The following is an 18,057-nucleotide window of genomic DNA, read 5'->3' on the forward strand; positions in this document are numbered from 1 at the left end:
CCAATCTTTACCTTATAGACCTGGAATCACTTAACAAACATATCAAGGCATCGAATAGAATTAAAATTAATTAAATTTAGTAATTTTAAGGGCTAAAAAGCATGTTTTCACTCTTAAGCACAATTTAGGAGAAATTCACAAAACCATGCTATTTTATTCAATAAATGTGAGAAAATTTGATAAAATCTACTAAATTCAACATAAGGTAAATCCTAAAAATGGAGTTTATCAAAGAGCAACACAAAGAACTAGAAGTTGAAAATAAAGCTTGATTCTTGCAAAAACTAATAAAAATTGAACAAAAAAACTAAGCTAAACTAAACTAATTAATCTAACTCTAATCTTAGGGAGAACTTTTTTAGAAATACTAAAAAAATATCACACTAAACTACAATAAACTCTCCCCGAATTGATTATTGAATTTTCTCTTTAAATCCTTGAATTTCTAATGCGTTGGGGCCTTTGAAGGCCCAAAAATCTTGTCCACGTGCTTTCTTAAGTAAGGCAAGTGTGTCTAAGAATGCACATGCACAATATGGTGCAATGGCATAATGCGTACGCACAAAATGGTGTGCACACACCAATTTGTCATTGACTTAGTGAAATTGGATATTTTAGAGTATTGATGCCTATGCCCAAAGTGGTGCCTATGCACTAGTGCACTTACAACTTTTTGTTCTTTATGCAATTTCCTCCAAATCCGTGCTTTCTCCTAACTTTTTTAGACCACCAACACCCATAATGTAAGACCCCAAATTTTTAAAAATTAAGATATGAGCTATTTGAGATTTGATCTTTGTTTTATGAAAGATAAGAAAAATATTTAGAACAAAAAACAGACACTTATCTTAAAGGTTTTGGCCCAAAATAGCGCCAACGTGTAACGGCCTAGCCTCGAAGAAACGGTGCTTTTTCGGGATCAAATAAATATTTTATGGAATTTTTAGGAATTTTAGTGCGTATAAGCACCTCTGCTGCACATGTGCTATGTCATCAAGCTGCTGAGTCAGCAGCTTGACTGCACCAGACACCTCTCCTGATCTATGTAAGCACCTCACGAAAAGTTGCATTTTGAGCCACTTCGAGTCTGAATTTCAAAATTCTGATTTCCGTAGTTAATCTCTATGTGATGAGCCGGTCTCGAATTTCAAGAGAAAAAATATATTATTATTTCTCCGCTGTGGTTAATGTTGATCTATGTTTAGTAATATAATTACTGAGCTTGAAATCTACCAGTAATGGATAATACTGGCATTCTTAGATGAACTTAGCAATGCTAATGCTTCATCATATATCTTTTATTCTCATGATTATCTTGTTACTAGTGTCATTTATACTAGTAAAGCTTATGTTTATCCTTTAGTAGTGTAATATAATGTATCTAGTTTTAGTAATTATCTTCTGAATGATATTTTATTATTAAACTCTGATGAGTCAGCACCCAGTGACACGTGGCTCTCCCAGAGTTAGCCACCACATGTTCTCTTTCTTGCTCTCCAAGCAAAGGTTTCTTAAGAAAAAAGTAAGAAACACTTGTATTCTAATACTTCTAACTTTAATAATTATCCTTTCTTGGGATATTTTTACACCAAACTTTAGGATAATGCTTATCCTAACCCCACGGGTCCCTAGGCTCATCATTAACATCAACTTTTCTTCCAAACAAGCTAGAATTTTCGAAATTTCTTGAGAGAAAAATGGAAGAACTTCCACGAAAACTTTCATGAACACCTGAGCTTCTTTCTCCGTTCCTTCTCATACTAAAACCCTATTAAAAATCTAATCCAATCAAAGTGTTTGCCTCTTCCTCCTCTTCATTCCTATGTCAATTTTCATGGAGTAAATCAAGGTATGATGGCTGCTTCTCCTCCTTGAAGTTTCAGCCATGGTAGAAACTTAAGCTGATGATGGTTTCTTTATGGTTTCTCTTAGGATCTCTTGTTCAATCACCATAGGCTCTAAAAAAACGTGATTTCTAGCTGCCTTAAGGCAAAAAAGTGCTTTTGGAAGCTTGTTTTTGGTGCAACTCTTGGCAGCAGCAAAGGAGGTAAGATTTGGTAAATTAATCAACGATTGATTATGTTCTTGAAGTATGAAATTAGATCTTGTTGCTTGAGGCTTGATTTTGAGTGTTTGTGTGATGGTTTGATCATGAGATCTTGTTGTTTAATGCTTGAAAATCAAGTTTTTGATGTTTCTGAAGTTGTTGTTGTTGCTGCTGGAAAACGTGGCTTTCCAACCATGAAATTCATGATATTTGATGTGTATTTGATGGCTGAAATGTTGCTCTTTGGTTTGGTAAAACTTAGGTAAAAATCGGTTACCAAAAAGATTGAAAAACTAGCTGAAAATCAAGTGGAAATCTGATGAACTTTTGGAAAAATGTTTTGGGTTTTTAGAAGGATGTGAAAACATTTATTTTGATGATTTTGAGGTCAAAATGCAATTATTAAAAAGTTTGGGGTTGAAAGTTAATTAATAGAAAGTTGAGGAGCCAAAGTGCAAATATTAAAAGTTAAGGGGGTTAAAATACAATTTCCAAAAAGTTTGGGGTTCAAAATGCAATTTTTGAAAGTTGAATAAAATATTATTATTTTAATATTAAAATATTATAATATTGATAAAAAAGCAGTTTTTCCTAAAAGCCTCAGGAAGGCTGTGTTGAGTCCAGAATTTCTTAATTCTCTTTATTAAACACCTTAGAAAAGGTATAAGAGAAGGTATTGTGGTATGTCAAGTAATGAAAAAGGATTTAGAAACTTGCAAACATTTTAGAAAGGAAAAGAGTTAAAAGCTATATAGTTGTGTGTTTGACCTCACAGAATAAGCAGAGAGTTGTTATTCCTGTAGGCCGAAGTTCACCTACAGTGAATATCAAATGTGTATCTCAGGGTGTTGCTCCTGTAGGCCCAAGTTCACCTACAGAGAGTTGTGATTCCTGTAAGTCGAAGTTCACTTACAGGGACGCCATTTCTGTAAGCCGAAGTTCACTTACAGAGGTGCCATTTCCATAGGCCGAAGTTCACCTAGAAAAAGTTGTTGTATTGTGGTTAGACTATTCCTGTAAGCCGAAGTTCACTTACAAGAGTGCTATTTCTGTAGGCCGAAGTTCACCTACAGAGAATAAGCCATATCCAGGACTAGTTCCTAGGTAATGTCGGGCTGCAGGGTGTAAACCGACACGTGAGCTCATGGCCTGCATAGGACAGACATGCATCATACTTGGTTGTGCATTTCCTCTGTTATGATTGTTGTTTGAATATATGCTTTTCCTGTTTGTAATATACTCTTTGTGTCTGTGTTTTATTTTCTTGTTTTCTTTGTTGTGTTCTGCTTTCTGATTTCTTAATTTCTTTATTTATCTGTATCTTCTGTTTACTGCTTCACTGTATTCTGCTATTTGTCGGCTAAGCAATACAGAATTAATGAACTTAACTAAAAACCCGGCCTTGCTAAGAACTCACCAGTTCTTACCCCTTCTCTCTCCCTTCCCCCTTCAGATGGAAGCATGAGTACCCTACCGTAATTCGCTGATGAACGTTCATAAAGAGGACTCCGCTCTAAATAGTCTTCTAAGTCTAGGGTGAATCTCGCTCTTTATTTATATGTATACACTGTGGGACCAGCCAACGTTTGCACCCCGTTCGTATGCGAACTTTAACCTAAATTGTGTGTACGAGACTCCAGTTATGTGGCTACGTGATGAAGTACCAATGAGACGTCATATGACAACGTATAATCGTGCAGAGGAGTAGTAGATGATGCTCCACCTTTTGATAATGTTCCACCTGAATTGAGTCTTGAAGACTAGAACGTACTTTCCTTCGCTTTAGTAGTTTAGCGGTACTAAGTGAGTATAGAGTCTAGGCTAGCCTGGATAACAGCTTAAGGACTTCTTGAATAGGTCAGGGCCTGGGATGTTGTATATATATATATATATATATATAGTTATTATCTAGATATATCTAGGGGTGTTCTAACTAAAAGTCTATACTTAAATAAAGGCTGGATCACTGAATGTTGTTAACTGCTTGTGATGTATTTATGTGTGGTTGTTTATAACTGTTTTATTTATTATCTGATGTGAATTGATTATGAATGATTCCGTCTATTAATACAAATGTTTTCAAAAACAAAAAGTACCTTGCAAAATAACTACGCTTTTAACAACGAATCAGGCTCATATAGTAAATAATAGATAATAATTAGAAAGACAAGTTGGTAGCGCTCAGTTTTCGGTATGATCTAGACATACTGAAAATTGGGTCGTTACAATTTGGTATCAGAGCAGTTTGTTCCCAGTAAAGCATAGGGAATGGACTGACTATGCTTTACTGCATACTCTACTTGTGTGTCTCATGATGTTTGGGTATTGATGAATGGATTTTTAACGGTATAGAATTTCACTAATGGAATCTCGTTGTAAAGTATAGTTTCTAAACCGATCAATAATCCTTTCATACAAACATTTGTTTGTCACAAGTAACAAACCCCTAAAATTATAAACCGAAGTATTTAAACCTCAGGTCGTCTCTCAAAGGAATTGCAGGGTAGTGTTCTTGTTATTGGTTATGAGTTGTATATTTTGGGGGTTTAGATAAGAAACAAGAAAAGTAAATGGCAATGGAAATGTAAATGATAAAGCGGTCTTGGCAAGGTTTGGTGGTTAAGGATTTCTATCCCTATCACTAACCACAACATGAGAATTGGCAAGGATCAATCCCATTAAAACATCCTCTAACTAGTAGTAGAGGAAAGTCAAATGAGCTATATCAATCCAAGTCCATAAGTCCTAGTTCTCCGCCAAATCAATTAGTGAGAACTAGAGTCAATGGCTCCCAATCATCAATTACTTGGACATTAGTAACTCAAGAGTTCCTAAGTTACCATCCCAAGCCAAGAGCATAAAATTCTACCCTAACATCCTTCCAAACATTTCATCAAACACTTGGAAGGCACAAAAGGAAAACATGATAAAATCACAACAAGAATGAATTCTAACAACAATTATTACAAAGTATTAACAACAACAATCAAAAGAAACACAATTAATATGAATTACCTCAAATTGAATTGGAAGAAAATAGAAGGAACAAGAGTAGATCTACAACAAAGCATAGAAACAACATAAAGAAAATTACAACAAAAGAGTAGAAGAACGATGAATGTAACAACAAAGAATTGAGAAGTAGAAGAATATGAAAGCATGAATTAAAACCTAGATCTAAGATTATTGAACTAAGCCTAATCCTAATTCTAGAGAGAAGTGAGAGCTTCTCGCTCTAAAACTAAATAAAACTAATCCTAATATGTAAAAATGAGCAAAAGATGTGTGAATGATGCATTCCCCTTCAATCCTTGGTCCTTTTATGCATTTTGGCGCCAAAGTTGGTTGTAAACTGGGCCCCACAGCTCTCAGAAATCGCTGGTCACATTTTCTATTTAAAAATCACGTGCGGCCACCGACGCGTACACGTACAGCATGCGTGCGCGTCCCTTGAGGTTTTCGCGATCAACGCGTGCGCGTTTAGTGCGCATGCGCGTGGATGAATATTTCTAAATCTTTGGCTTTTTCATTATTTCACCACTTTGCATGCTTTCCTCTTCACTCCTTTGATCCATTCCTAGCCTTTTCTACCTGAAATCACTTAACAAACAAATCAAGGCATCTAGTGGAATCAAAGAAAGATTAAAATCATCAAATTAAAGGTCTAAAAGCATGTTTTCACATTTAAGCGCAAACTAAGGGAGAATCACAAAATCATGCTATTTCATTGGATAAATGTGAGAAAAAGTTGATAAAATACTCTAAATTCAACAAAAGATAAACCCTACAAATGGGGTTTATCAGGTATCTTTAAGATACATTTGGCATGAATGTCTGTGAGCGCTCATTTTGGGAATGTTCGTGCTTACCTTGAGATATTAACACTGATCACCTTAATGTCGATTGTTTGGTACAAACAAGACCTCAATGACTGTGAATAGGCATAGTTTAATCGAGTTCCGAATGAAAAATTCGTATGAGGCACAACAATTCTCATAGTTGTTATGATGTCCATGGCTATGGCTATGTGAGATTTGGATGCTGTAAGGAACGGACCGATTTCTTCGTTAGGATATCTTGAAGAAAATAGATCGCTTGAAGATGGATTCTTACACGTGGCTGAAATTTTGAGGGCAAAATTTTCTTTTAGGATGGTAGAATGTAACGGCCTAGCATCGAAGAAACGGCGCTTTTTCGGGATCAAACAGAATTTTTATGGAATTTTTAGGAATTTTAGTGCGTATAAGCACCTCTGCCGCACAGGTGTTGTGTCATCAAGCTGCTGAGTCAGCAGCTTGACTGCACCAGACACCTCTCCTGATCTATGTAAGCATGTCACGAAAAGTTGCATTTTTGAGCCACTTCGAGTCCGAATTTCAAAATTCTGATTTCCGTGGTTAATCTCTATGTGACGAGCCGATCTCGAATTTTGAAAGAAAATTATATTAATATAATATTCATATATTATTATTTTATTTGGAATATTATATTATTATTTCTCTGCTGTGGTGTTGATCTATGTTTAGTAATATAATTACTGAGCTTGAAATCTACCAGTAATGAATAATACCGGCATTCTTAGATGAAATTAGCAATGCTAATGCTTCATCATATATCTTTTATTCTCATGATTATCTTGTTACTAGTGTCATTTATACTAGTAAAGCTTATGCTTATCCTTTAGTAGTGTAATCTAATATTTCTAGTTTTAATAATTATCTCCAGAATGATATTTTATTATTAAACTCTGATGAGTCAGCACCCAGTGACACGTGGCTCTCCCAGAGTTAGCCACCACATGTTCTCTTTCTTGCTCTCCAAGCAAAGGTTTCTTAAGAAAAAAGAAAGAAACACTTGTATTCTAATATATCTAACTTTAATAATTATCTTTTCTTGAGATATTTTTAAACCCAACTTTAGGATAATGCTTATCCTAACCCCACGGGTCCCTAGGCTCATCATTAACATCAACTTTTCTTCCAAACAAGCTAGAATTTTCGAAATTTCTTGAGAGAAAAATGGAAGAACTTCCATGAACACCTGAGCTTCTTTCTCCGTTTCTTCTTATACTAAAACTGTAATAAAAATCTAACCCGATCAAAGTGTTCGCCTCTTCCTCCTCTTCATTCCTATGTCAATTTTCATGGAGTAAATCAAGGTATGATGGCCGCTCCTCCTCCTTGAAGTTTCAGCCAGGGTCGAAACTCAAGCTGATGATGTTTTCTTCATGTTTTCTCTTAGGGTCTCTTGTTCAATCACCATAGGCTCTAAGAAAACGTGATTTCTAGCTGCCTTAAGGCAAAAAAGTGCTTTTGGAAGCTTGTTTTTGGTTCAACTTTTGGCAGCAGCAAAGGAGGTAAGGTTTGGTAAATTAATCAATTATTGGTTGTGTTCTTGAAGTGTAAAATCAGATCTTGTTGCTTGAGGCTTGATTTTGAGTGTTTGTGTGATGGTTTGATCATGAGATCTTGTTGTTTAATGCTTGAAAATCAAGTTTTTGATGGTTCTGAAGTTGTTGCTATTACTGCTGGAAAACGTGGCTTTCCAACCATGAAATTCATGATATTTGATGTGTATTTGATGGCTGAAACGTTGCTCTTTGGTTTGGTAAAAATCAGGTAAAAATCGGTTACCGAAAAGATTGAAAAACTAGCTGAAAATCAAGTGGAAATCTGATGAACTTTTGGAAAAATATTTTGGGTTTTTAGAAGGATGTGAAAACATTTATTTTGATGATTTTGAGGTCAAAATGAAATTATTAAAAAGCTTCGGATTGAAAGTTAATTAATAGAAAGTTGAGGGGCCAAAGTGCAAATATTAAAAGTTAAGGGGGTTAAAATACAATTTCCAAAAAATTCGGGGTTCAAAATGCAATTTTTGAAAGTTGAATAAAATATTAAAATATTGATAAAAAAGCAGTTTTTCCCAAAAGCCTCAGGAAGGCAGTGTTGAGTCCAGAATTCCTTAATTCTCTTTATTAAACACCTAAGAAAAGGTATAAGAGAAGGTATTGCGGTATGTCAGGTGATGAAAAAGAATTTAGATACTTGCAAACAATTTAGAAAGGAAAAGAGTTAAAAGCTATATAGCTATGTGTTTGACCTCACAGAATAAGCAGAGAGTTGTTATTCCTGTAGGCCGAAGTTCACCTACAGTGAATATCAAATGTGTATCTCAGGGTGTTGCTCCTGTAGGCCCAAGTTCACCTACAGAGAGTTGTGATTCCTGTAAGCCAAAGTTCACTTACAGGGACGCCATTTCTGTAAGTCAAAGTTCACCTACAGAGGCGCCTTTTTTGTAGGCCGAAGTTCACCTACAGAAAGTTGTTGTGTTGTGGTTAGACTATTCCTGTAAGCCGAAGTTCACTTACAGGAGTGCTATTTCTGTAGGCCGAAGTTCACCTACAGAGAATAAGCCATATCCAGGACTAGTTCCTAGGTAATGTCAGGCTGCAGGGTGTAAACCGACACGTGAGCTCATGGCCTGCATAAGACAGACATGCATCATACTTGGTTGTGCATTTCCTCTGTTATGATTGTTGTTTGAATGTATGCTTTTTCTTGTTTGTAATATACTCTTTGTGTCTGTGTTTTATTTTCTTGTGTTCTTTTTTGTGTTCTACTTTCTGATTTCTTAATTTCTTTATTTATCTGTATCTTCTTTTTACTTCTTCACTGTATTCTGCTATTTGTCGGCTAAGCGACACACAATTAATGAACTTAACTAATAACCCCGGCCTTGCTAAGAACTCCCCAGTTCTTACCCCTTCTCTCTCCCTTCCCCCTTCAGATGGAAGCATGAGTACCCTACTGTAGTTCGCTGATGAACGTTCACAAAGAGGATTCCACTCTAGATAGTCTTCTAAGTCTAGGGTGAATCTCGCTCTTTATTTATATGTATACACTGTGGGACCAGCCAATGTTTGCACCCCGTTCGTATGCGAACTTTAACCTAAATCTTGTGTACAAGACTCCTGTTATGTCTATGTGATGAAGTACCAGTGAGACGTCATATGACAACGTATAATCGTGCAGAGGAGTAGTAGATGATGCTCCACCATTTGATGACGTTCCACCTGAATTGAGTCTTGAAGACTAGAACGTACTTTTCCTCGTTTTAGTAGTTTAGCGGGACTAGGTGAGTATAGAGTCTAGGCTAGTCTGGGTGCCAGCTTAGGGACTTCTTGAATAGGTCAGGGCCTGGGATGCTGTATATATATATATAGTTATTATCTAGATATATCTAGGGGTATTCTAACTAAAAGTCTATACTTAAATAAAGGCTGGATCACTGAATATTGTTAACTGCTTATGATGTATTTATGTGCGGTTGTTTATAATTGTTTTATCTGTTATCTGTTGTGAATTAATTTTGAATGATTCCGTCTATTAATACAAATGTTTTCAAAAAAAAAGTACCTCGCAAAATAACTACGCTTTTAACAATGAATCAAACTCATATAGTAAATAATAGATAATAATTAGGAAGACAAGTTGGTAGCGCTCATTTTCTGGTATGATCTAGACATACTGAAAGTTGGGTCGTTACAATTTGGTATCAGAGCAGTTCGTTCCCAGTAGAGCCTGGGGAATGGACTGATTATGCATACTGCATATTCTGCTTGTGTGTCTCATGCTGTTTGGGTATCTTTAAGATACATTTGGTATGAATGTCTATGAGCGCTCATTTTGGGAATGTTCGTGCTTACCTTGAGATATTCAGACTGATCACATTAATGTTGATTGTTTGGTGCGAACAAGACCTCAATGACTGTGAATAGGCATAGTTTAATCGAGTTCCGAATGAAAAATTCGTATAAGGCACAACTATTCTCATAGTTGTTATGATCTCCATGGCTAAGGCTATGTGAGATTTGGATGCTATAAGGAAAGGACCGATTTCTTTGCCAAGATATTTTGAAGGAAATAGATCGCTTGAAGATGGATTCTTAAACATGGCTGAAATTTTGAGGGCAAATTTTTCTTTTAGGAAGGTAGAATGTAATGGCCTAGCCTCGAAGAAACGACACTTTTTCGGGATCAAACGGAATTTTTATGGAATTTTTAGAAATTTTAGTATGTATAAGCACCTCTACTACACAGGTGCTATGTCATCAAGCTGCTGAGTCAGCAGCTTGACTGCACCAGACACCTCTCCTAATCTATGTAAGCACGTCACGAAAAGTTGCGTTTTTGAGCCACTTCGAATCCGAATTTCAAAATTCTGATTTCCGTGGTTAATCTCTATGTGACGAGCCAGTTTCGAGTTTCGAGAGAAAATTATATTAATATAATATTTATATATTATTATTTCTCTGCTATGGTTAACGTTGATCTATGTTTAGTAATATAATTACTGAGCTTGAAATCTACCAGTAACGGATAATACTGGCATTATTAGATGAACTTAACGTTGCTAATGCTTCATCATATATCTTTTATTCTCATGATTATCTTGTTACTAGTGTCATTTATACTAGTAAAGCTTATGCTTATCCTTTAGTAGTGTAATTTAATGTTTCTAGTTTTAGTAATTATCTTTTGAATGATATTTTATTATTAAACTCTGATGAGTCAGCACCCAATGACACGTGGCTCTCCCAGAGTTAGTCACCACATGTTCTCTTTTTTGCTCTCCAAGCAAAGGTTTCTTAAGGAAAAAGTAAGAAACACTTGTATTCTAATACATCTAACTTTAATAATTATCCTTTCTTGAGATAATTTTACACCAAACTTTAGGATAATGCTTATCCTAACCCCACGGGTCCCTAGGCTCATCATTAACATCAACTTTTCTTCCTACCAAGCTAGAATTTTCGAAATTTCTTGAGAGAAAAATGGAAGAACTTCCATGAAAACTTCCATGAACACCTGAGCTTCCTTCTCCGTTCCTTCTCATACTAAAACCCTATTAAAAATCTAATCCGATCAAAGTGTTCGCCTCTTCCTCCTCTTCATTCCCATGTCAATTTTCATGGAGTAAATCAAGGTATGATGGCTGCTCCTCCTCCTTGAAGTTTTAGCCATGGTCGAAACTCAAGCTGATGATGTTTTCTTCATGTTTTCTCTTAGGATCTCATGTTCAATAACCATAGGCTCTAAGAAAACATGATTTCTAGCTGCCTTAAGGCAAAAAAGTGCTTTTGGAAGCTTGTTTTTGGTTCAACTCTTGCCAGCAGCAATGGAGGTAAGGTTTGGTAAATTAATCAATGATTGGTTGTGTTCTAGAAGTGTGAAATCAGATCTTTTTGTTTGAGGCTTGATTTTGAGTGTTTGTGTGATGGTTTGATCATGAGATCTTGTTGTTTAATGCTTGAAAATCAAGTTTTTGATGGTTCTGAAGTTATTGTTGTTGCTGCTGGAAAACGTCACTTTCCAGCCACGAAATTCTTGATATTTGATGTGTATTTGATGGTTGAAACGTTGCTCTTTGGTTTGGTAAAAATCAAGTAAAAATTGGTTACTGAAAAGATTGAAAAACTAGCTGAAAATCAAGTGGAAATCTGATGAACTTTTGGAAAAATGTTTTGGGTTTTTAGAGGGATGTGAAAACATTTATTTTGATGATTTTGAGGTCAAAATGCAATTATTAAAAAGTTTGGAGTTGAAAGTTAATTAATAGAAAGTTGATGGGCCAAAGTGCAAATATTAAAAGTTAAGGGGTTAAAATACAATTTCCAAAAAGTTCGGGGTTCAAAATGCAATTTTTGAAAGTTGAATAAAATATTATTATTTTAATATTAAATATTAAAATATTGATAAGAAAGCAGTTTTTCCTAAAAGCCTCAGGAAGGGCAGTGTTGAGTCCAGAATTCCTTAATTCTCTTTATTAAACACCTAAGAAAAGGTATAAGAGAAGGTATTACGGTATGTCAGGTGATGAAAAAGGATTTAGAAACTTGCAAACATTTTAGAAAGGAAAAGAGTTAAAAGCTATATAGTTGTGTGTTTGACCTCACAGAATAAGCAGAGAGTTGTTATTCCTGTAGGCCGAAGTTCACCTACAGTGAATATCAAATATGTATCTCAGGGTGTTGCTCCTGTAGGCCCAAGTTCACCTACAGAGAGTTGTGACTCCTGTAAGTCGAAGTACACCTACAGGGACGCCATTTCTGTAAGCCGAAGTTCACTTACAGAGGTGCCATTTCTATAGGCCGAAGTTCACCTACAGAAAGTTGTTGTGTTGTGGTTAGACTATTCCTGTAAGCCGAAGTTCACTTATAGGAGTGCTATTTCTGTAGGCCGAAGTTCACCTACAAAGAATAAGCCATATCCAGGACTAGTTCCTAGGTAATGTCGGGCTGCAGGATGCAAACCGACACGTGAGCTCATGGCCTACATAGGACAGACATGCATCATGCTTGGTTGTGCATTTCCTCTGTTATGATTGTTGTTTGAATTTATGCTTTTCCTGTTTGTAATATACTCTTTGTGTCTGTGTTTTATTTTCTTGTATTCTTTGTTGTGTTCTGCTTGCTGATTTCTTAATTTCTTTATTTATCTATATCTTCTATTTACTGCTTCACTGTATTCTGCTATTTGTCGGCTAAGCGACACAGAATTAATGAACTTAACTAATAACCCCGACCTTGCTAAGAACTCTCCAGTTCTTACCGCTTCTCTCTCCCTTCCCCCTTCAGATGGAAGCATGAGTACCCTACTGTAGTTCGCTAATGAATGTTCACAAAGAGGATTCCGCTCTAGATAGTCTTCTAAGTCTAGGGTGAATCTCGCTCTTTATTTATATGTATACACTGTGGGACCAGCCAACGTTTGCACCCCGTTCGTATGGGAACTTTAACCTAAATCCTGTGTACGAGAGTCCTGTTATGTGGATACGTGATGAAGTACTAGTGAGACGTCATATGACAACGTATAATCGTGCAGAGGAGTAGTAGATGATGCTCCACCTTTTAATGACGTTCCACCTGAATTGAGTCTTGAAGACTAGAACGTACTTTCCCTCGCTTTAGTAGTTTAGCGGGACTAGGTGAGTATAGAGTCTAGGCTAGCCTGGGTGCCAGCTTAGGGACTTCTTTAATAGGTCAGGGCCTGGGATGTTGTATGTATATATATGTATATAGTTATTATCTAGATATATCTAGGGGTGTTCTAACTAAAAGTGTATACTTAAATAAAGGCTGGATTGTTAACTGCTTGTGATGTATTTATGTGTGGTTGTTTATAACTGTTTTATCTGTTATCTGTTGTGAATTGATTATGAATGATTCCATCTATTAATACAAATGTTTTCAAAAACAAAAAGTACCTCGCAAAATAACTACGCTTTTAACAACGAATCAGGCCCATATAGTAAATAATAGATAATAATTAGGAAGACAAGTTGGTAGCACTCAGTTTCTGGTATGATCTAGACATACTGAAAATTGGGTCGTTACACAACGGACGCAAAACTCACAAACGGACCCATGTTGAGCCCAAGCCCAAGACTTATAAGCCTTCCACCCTTGACAATTCAGCACACTCCCCCTTCATTCACACACATTCAGCACAAAGAAGAGAGAAGAGAGAAGAGAGGAGAAGCGAAACCATAGATGCACTATTCACCACCACACTTTTTTGCTCATAACTTCTAAACTGTATCTTTGATTGACAAGCCATTTAAGGTCACGCGTCACTCTTCTCATCAAACTGTTGTGGGATACTCTAGCATGGATTCTAAGTGGGTTTCATCCCAATTTTGAGTGGGTTAAGATTATATGGAGTAGCTTGAGTGTTTGGTTTGTTTCGGTGCGTGTTGGATGCTTGGGCTGATTGTAGAGCACTTAGTGGAGGGGAGGTGTAACGACCCAACTTTCAGAACGTCATGATCGTACCGAAAGTAAGGCGATGCCAACCTACTTTCCTTTATTAACTATTTACTATTGAGCCTTTAGTTCGATATCGTGTTTCAGTTTTAATAGAAAATGCCAGAAAATTTTGTTTTTATTTATCAAATCATATATCAAGCATCGCCAAATAATAATAATCATATAATTATTAGTAAATATTATACAAACAAATACAAGTGTAACTTAGATATAACTCCTATCCCTCTTTATAAAATAAAATCTTAAGCAACAAAGGCGAGGAAATTCTATGAAAACAACTCAGTTCAAAAACTTAACTCATAAATAAGGTCTAACAATCGCCTGCAGCTTCAAACTGAGTCTTCGAACCTATATCACTGAAAGGGTGGAAGATTTTGGGGTGAGAACACACCACACGTTCTCAGTAGGGAATGGGAATGTCGTAAAAGTAATGATTAACATGCAAATAATTAACATACTCAAGGAAACTATATTTTTATCAAACCTTTTTGAAGATACTTTTGGTTTTACTTTAGCTAATTAATTACCTCCTTCAAAATCTCTAAACTCAAACAAATTCTAAATATTAAACAAGTCACATTAACCATCTATCAGTCACATAATTAATTCTCAATCAAAACATCAATTCTTAATCAATTTAATACATTCACAAACTAATAGTGCAAGCAAGAGATTCAGTTCAACATACAATCAAGTCGCAACAAGGCAAACAGCACAATCACAAGGAAGTACAATGAGAAAACCCAATCAAATGCAAATGCGCAAACAAGAATGATGCATGTCTAGCCCTAGTGCAGGTAATGAGCTCATTTGTCGGTTACATACCCGCTCCCGACGTTACCCGGAGACCTTTGACCAGGTAAGGCTTCCCTGTTGGCAACACCCATCGTAAGAGTCCTTTGACTTGCGGGGCAAACCACTGCAAGAGTCCTTTGACTTGCATGGCGGCACTAGCAACCCACTGCAAGAGTCCTTTGACTTACAAAGCAGAGCTAGTCTGCCCAACACACTCACTGTAAGAGTCCTTTGACTTACAGGAGCACACTCACATACACTCACTGTAAGAGTCCTTTGACTTACAGGAGCATATGCTAGTTATGTATTTTCTCGATACCTCTGTAAGAGTCCTCTGACTTACAGAATAGCATTATAGCTAAGTATCCCAAGGAAGCGCTCTTAGTGGTCGTACCACCATCTATCTGGCTGCCTTCACGCAACAGATCATTACATAATCATTCTCATTACCATCATTCATTATCATTTTCATTATTCGTCATCACATTCACATTCTTATGCAATATCTTTTTCTTTCTCTGTTCAATCATACTATACAAACTTTACATCTTTCACTTTTGCAATATCTTGGCTCAAGCCATTTCTCTTTACCATTCGTTCATAAAAATCTCAATCATCAATTCAGTTCATAATCTCTGCTATGGCAATCTTGAGTCAAGCCAACTTTAAAACTATCTTTCATTTTAGTTCTCTATCAAAGACTCAAGAAAATCATTCATTTTTTTAAATTCATTAAACACTTTTTAAAACATAACCTTTCATTAGAAGTAATCAAATAAAACTCTTTCTCAAGTTTACCAACTTCATAAAGATTCAAAAATCATCTCTCTTACTATTCAAATTCAAATACTATTATTTCACCAAATTTCTAAAAAGGTAATCCTTTATTTCAAGCCCAAAACATAACTCTTTCTATATTGAATCAAATTCAAAACATAATTTCTTTCTTAAATAATTCAAGTTCGAAACATAAACCCTTCCTTGGTAATTCAAATTCAAAATATTATAATTCTTTTCTTAACTAAATAAAACTCAAATAATATGATTATCGAAGTTCAAATCTTCTAAAATAACTTCTCAAATAAAATCTCAGATTTTATAAAATTTCGGCAGCACTTCCCCTAAAACTCGGACTTAGCCACCCTTACGGGTTCCCTCTTTCTCAACAAATCACCAGCCCTTTTATCAGCAGTTTTCACAACAACAGAATCTCAGTAATCATTTCATCATAAATCAGTTTAACAATCGACATCCTAACAATACTTAAAATCAGAGTTTCCATAAACCGTCCTTTAAAGGTAGATCAGTCCAGCCTCTAGAATTCATAACTAATATTCCAAACACCATCCTTTCATATTTCTAGTTATTTTTAAAGTTCTTTAGTTATTAGCAAAGTTACCATTTTATTCTAAAGATCAAACTTTAGAAAAATATTTCAGTAATCATCCTCCAATCCTTTAACCGTTCTCAAAATCAACTCTAGTTAACCTTAAATCAACAATAACAACCAAATTAAGAAATCAATGTAACCTGAAATTTAGGTAACAAGCATAGCCTCAAACCAAAATCAACCTCATCAATTAATCGTTACAACAATGAAACCATTCATAATCACAGCCAAGTTAGAATCAATAAATCATGACACAGAAAATTAGTCTAACCATTAATAAATTATTTATATACTCTTAAAGTTTACTATATTATTTCAGAAAATCAGAGGTTCTCAAAACAGTTTAATCTCTTAGTTCCAATCCTTCAATAACCACCAAAACCCATCTCAACTAGTCACAAGTAAACTTCACAGCCGTTCCCATACATCAAATATCCAATTCAACATCAAACAAGATAATAATTCACTCAAAATCAGAATCTCAACCAATTCATCGCAGAATCAATAATTCAGTCACATTTTACAACCGCATCTAATTTCAATTATAATTCAAAGTAACCACAACCACATTCAATTCTAATCATAATTCAAAATAATCACTTCAACTAACTATTCTCAAACATATTCCAAACAATTCACATCAATTAATCAACTCTTAATCATTATTAACTATTTGCAATTATCCAAATAACTTTGTAGGCATTCTAAATTAAAAACGTTAAATCCCCTACCTCAAAGTGGAAACTCAGGGAAATCACTAAACCCAGCAGCTCCGTTGGCAGTTCTAACATCCGTTCTGCTCTCTTAGCAGCTACCATGATGATTCTGGGCAGCTCCAGTGATGGTGAAAGGTCTCAGCTTCATCCAAGCAGCAGCAGTAACAATTCAGAGTAAAGCCAGAGCAACATCAACTCTAGCAGCGGCAGTGGCGCTCTTCTCGGATTCCAAAAACAGGGGCAGAGCTCAGTGACATTACAGGTTCTTTCCCCACCATCGTGTTTCTCCCCACGGCAGACACAACAGCGGCGGCAGCGACTTCCACTGGCGGCGGCTCGGACGGCAGCGGCGACTAGGGAGGCTTCAGCGACAATGACCAACTTCAATGGAGCTCCAGCAGCGGCATCAACCAAACAACATCTCTGATGGCGGGAGAGGCTCTGGCAACTCACGGAACCCAGCGGCAGAACAGAGGATAAAGATGAGCAGTGACATGGATGAATTGCTTCAAAATCAGAACCGTATCCTCGGCAAGCTCCAACAACCTTCCCGGCGACAGCTACGGCGGCGTGGTAGTTCGGCGACGACGTTCGGGCTCCCTTCCTCAGCGGCGGCTGAAGCTTCATCAACGGCAACAAACCCTAATAGCAGCAACGGCAGGAGTGGCTTCAACAGCAACGCCTAGGCGCGACAATGGCGCGGTGGCAACGCAGCAGAGGCTCTCTCCTCCCCTGGGTTTCGCTCGGTTCCTCCTTCCTCCGTGAACAGCGTCAACGGCGTCCCTCTTCGTCGGCAATAATAACGGCGGCGGTGGCGAGGCAGGCTGGACGAGATGCAACTCCGTTCACAGTGCGTGGGTGTGTGACGGAAGGAGCATGGGCTGAGCGGGTGTGGTGTTCTGAGTGTGTGTGTGTCACGGCAAAACTAAGGGAGAGAAGGTGAGTTCGTGTGTGTTTGTTCCGTTGAAGGAGGAGGGTGAGGCTGCATCTATTAGGGTTAGGAATTGGGAAAATTAGGGTTTCTGAATGAATTTGGAGATTTTGAGATTTAGGGTTAGAAATTAGGATTTTATAAAAGAATATAGATAGATATGAATAGATATTTTGATAAAATTAGAGGGTAGGATAATTTTAAAATTAAATATACTCTCTTAAAAATATTTAGGAACATTATTTATCAACATATTGCTAAGTTCAATCAATTATTTCTAATATATATTATAAAATGAACAAGTTAATTATATTTTGTAAAGTATAATTTAAATTCAAATATCAATTT

The 18,057-nt window shown here is 36.3% G+C and overlaps 1 long non-coding RNA gene across 1 annotated transcript; it reads right to left on the reverse strand.

Moving 5' to 3' along the window:
- Window positions 1–5,048: 5,048 nt before the first annotated feature.
- On the reverse strand, window positions 5,049–17,804 carry LOC140181970 (uncharacterized). The gene is made up of 2 exons (XR_011877684.1): window positions 16,794–17,804; window positions 5,049–14,233 (listed from the first exon to the last, which is right to left on the reverse strand). It is a non-coding gene; the product is annotated as an uncharacterized lncRNA (long non-coding RNA).
- Between the last annotated feature and the right edge of the window lie 253 nt (window positions 17,805–18,057).

Source organism: Arachis hypogaea, chromosome 19 (assembly GCF_003086295.3).
Source record: "Arachis hypogaea cultivar Tifrunner chromosome 19, arahy.Tifrunner.gnm2.J5K5, whole genome shotgun sequence".
In the NCBI taxonomy this organism is placed as follows: Eukaryota; Viridiplantae; Streptophyta; class Magnoliopsida; order Fabales; family Fabaceae; genus Arachis; species Arachis hypogaea.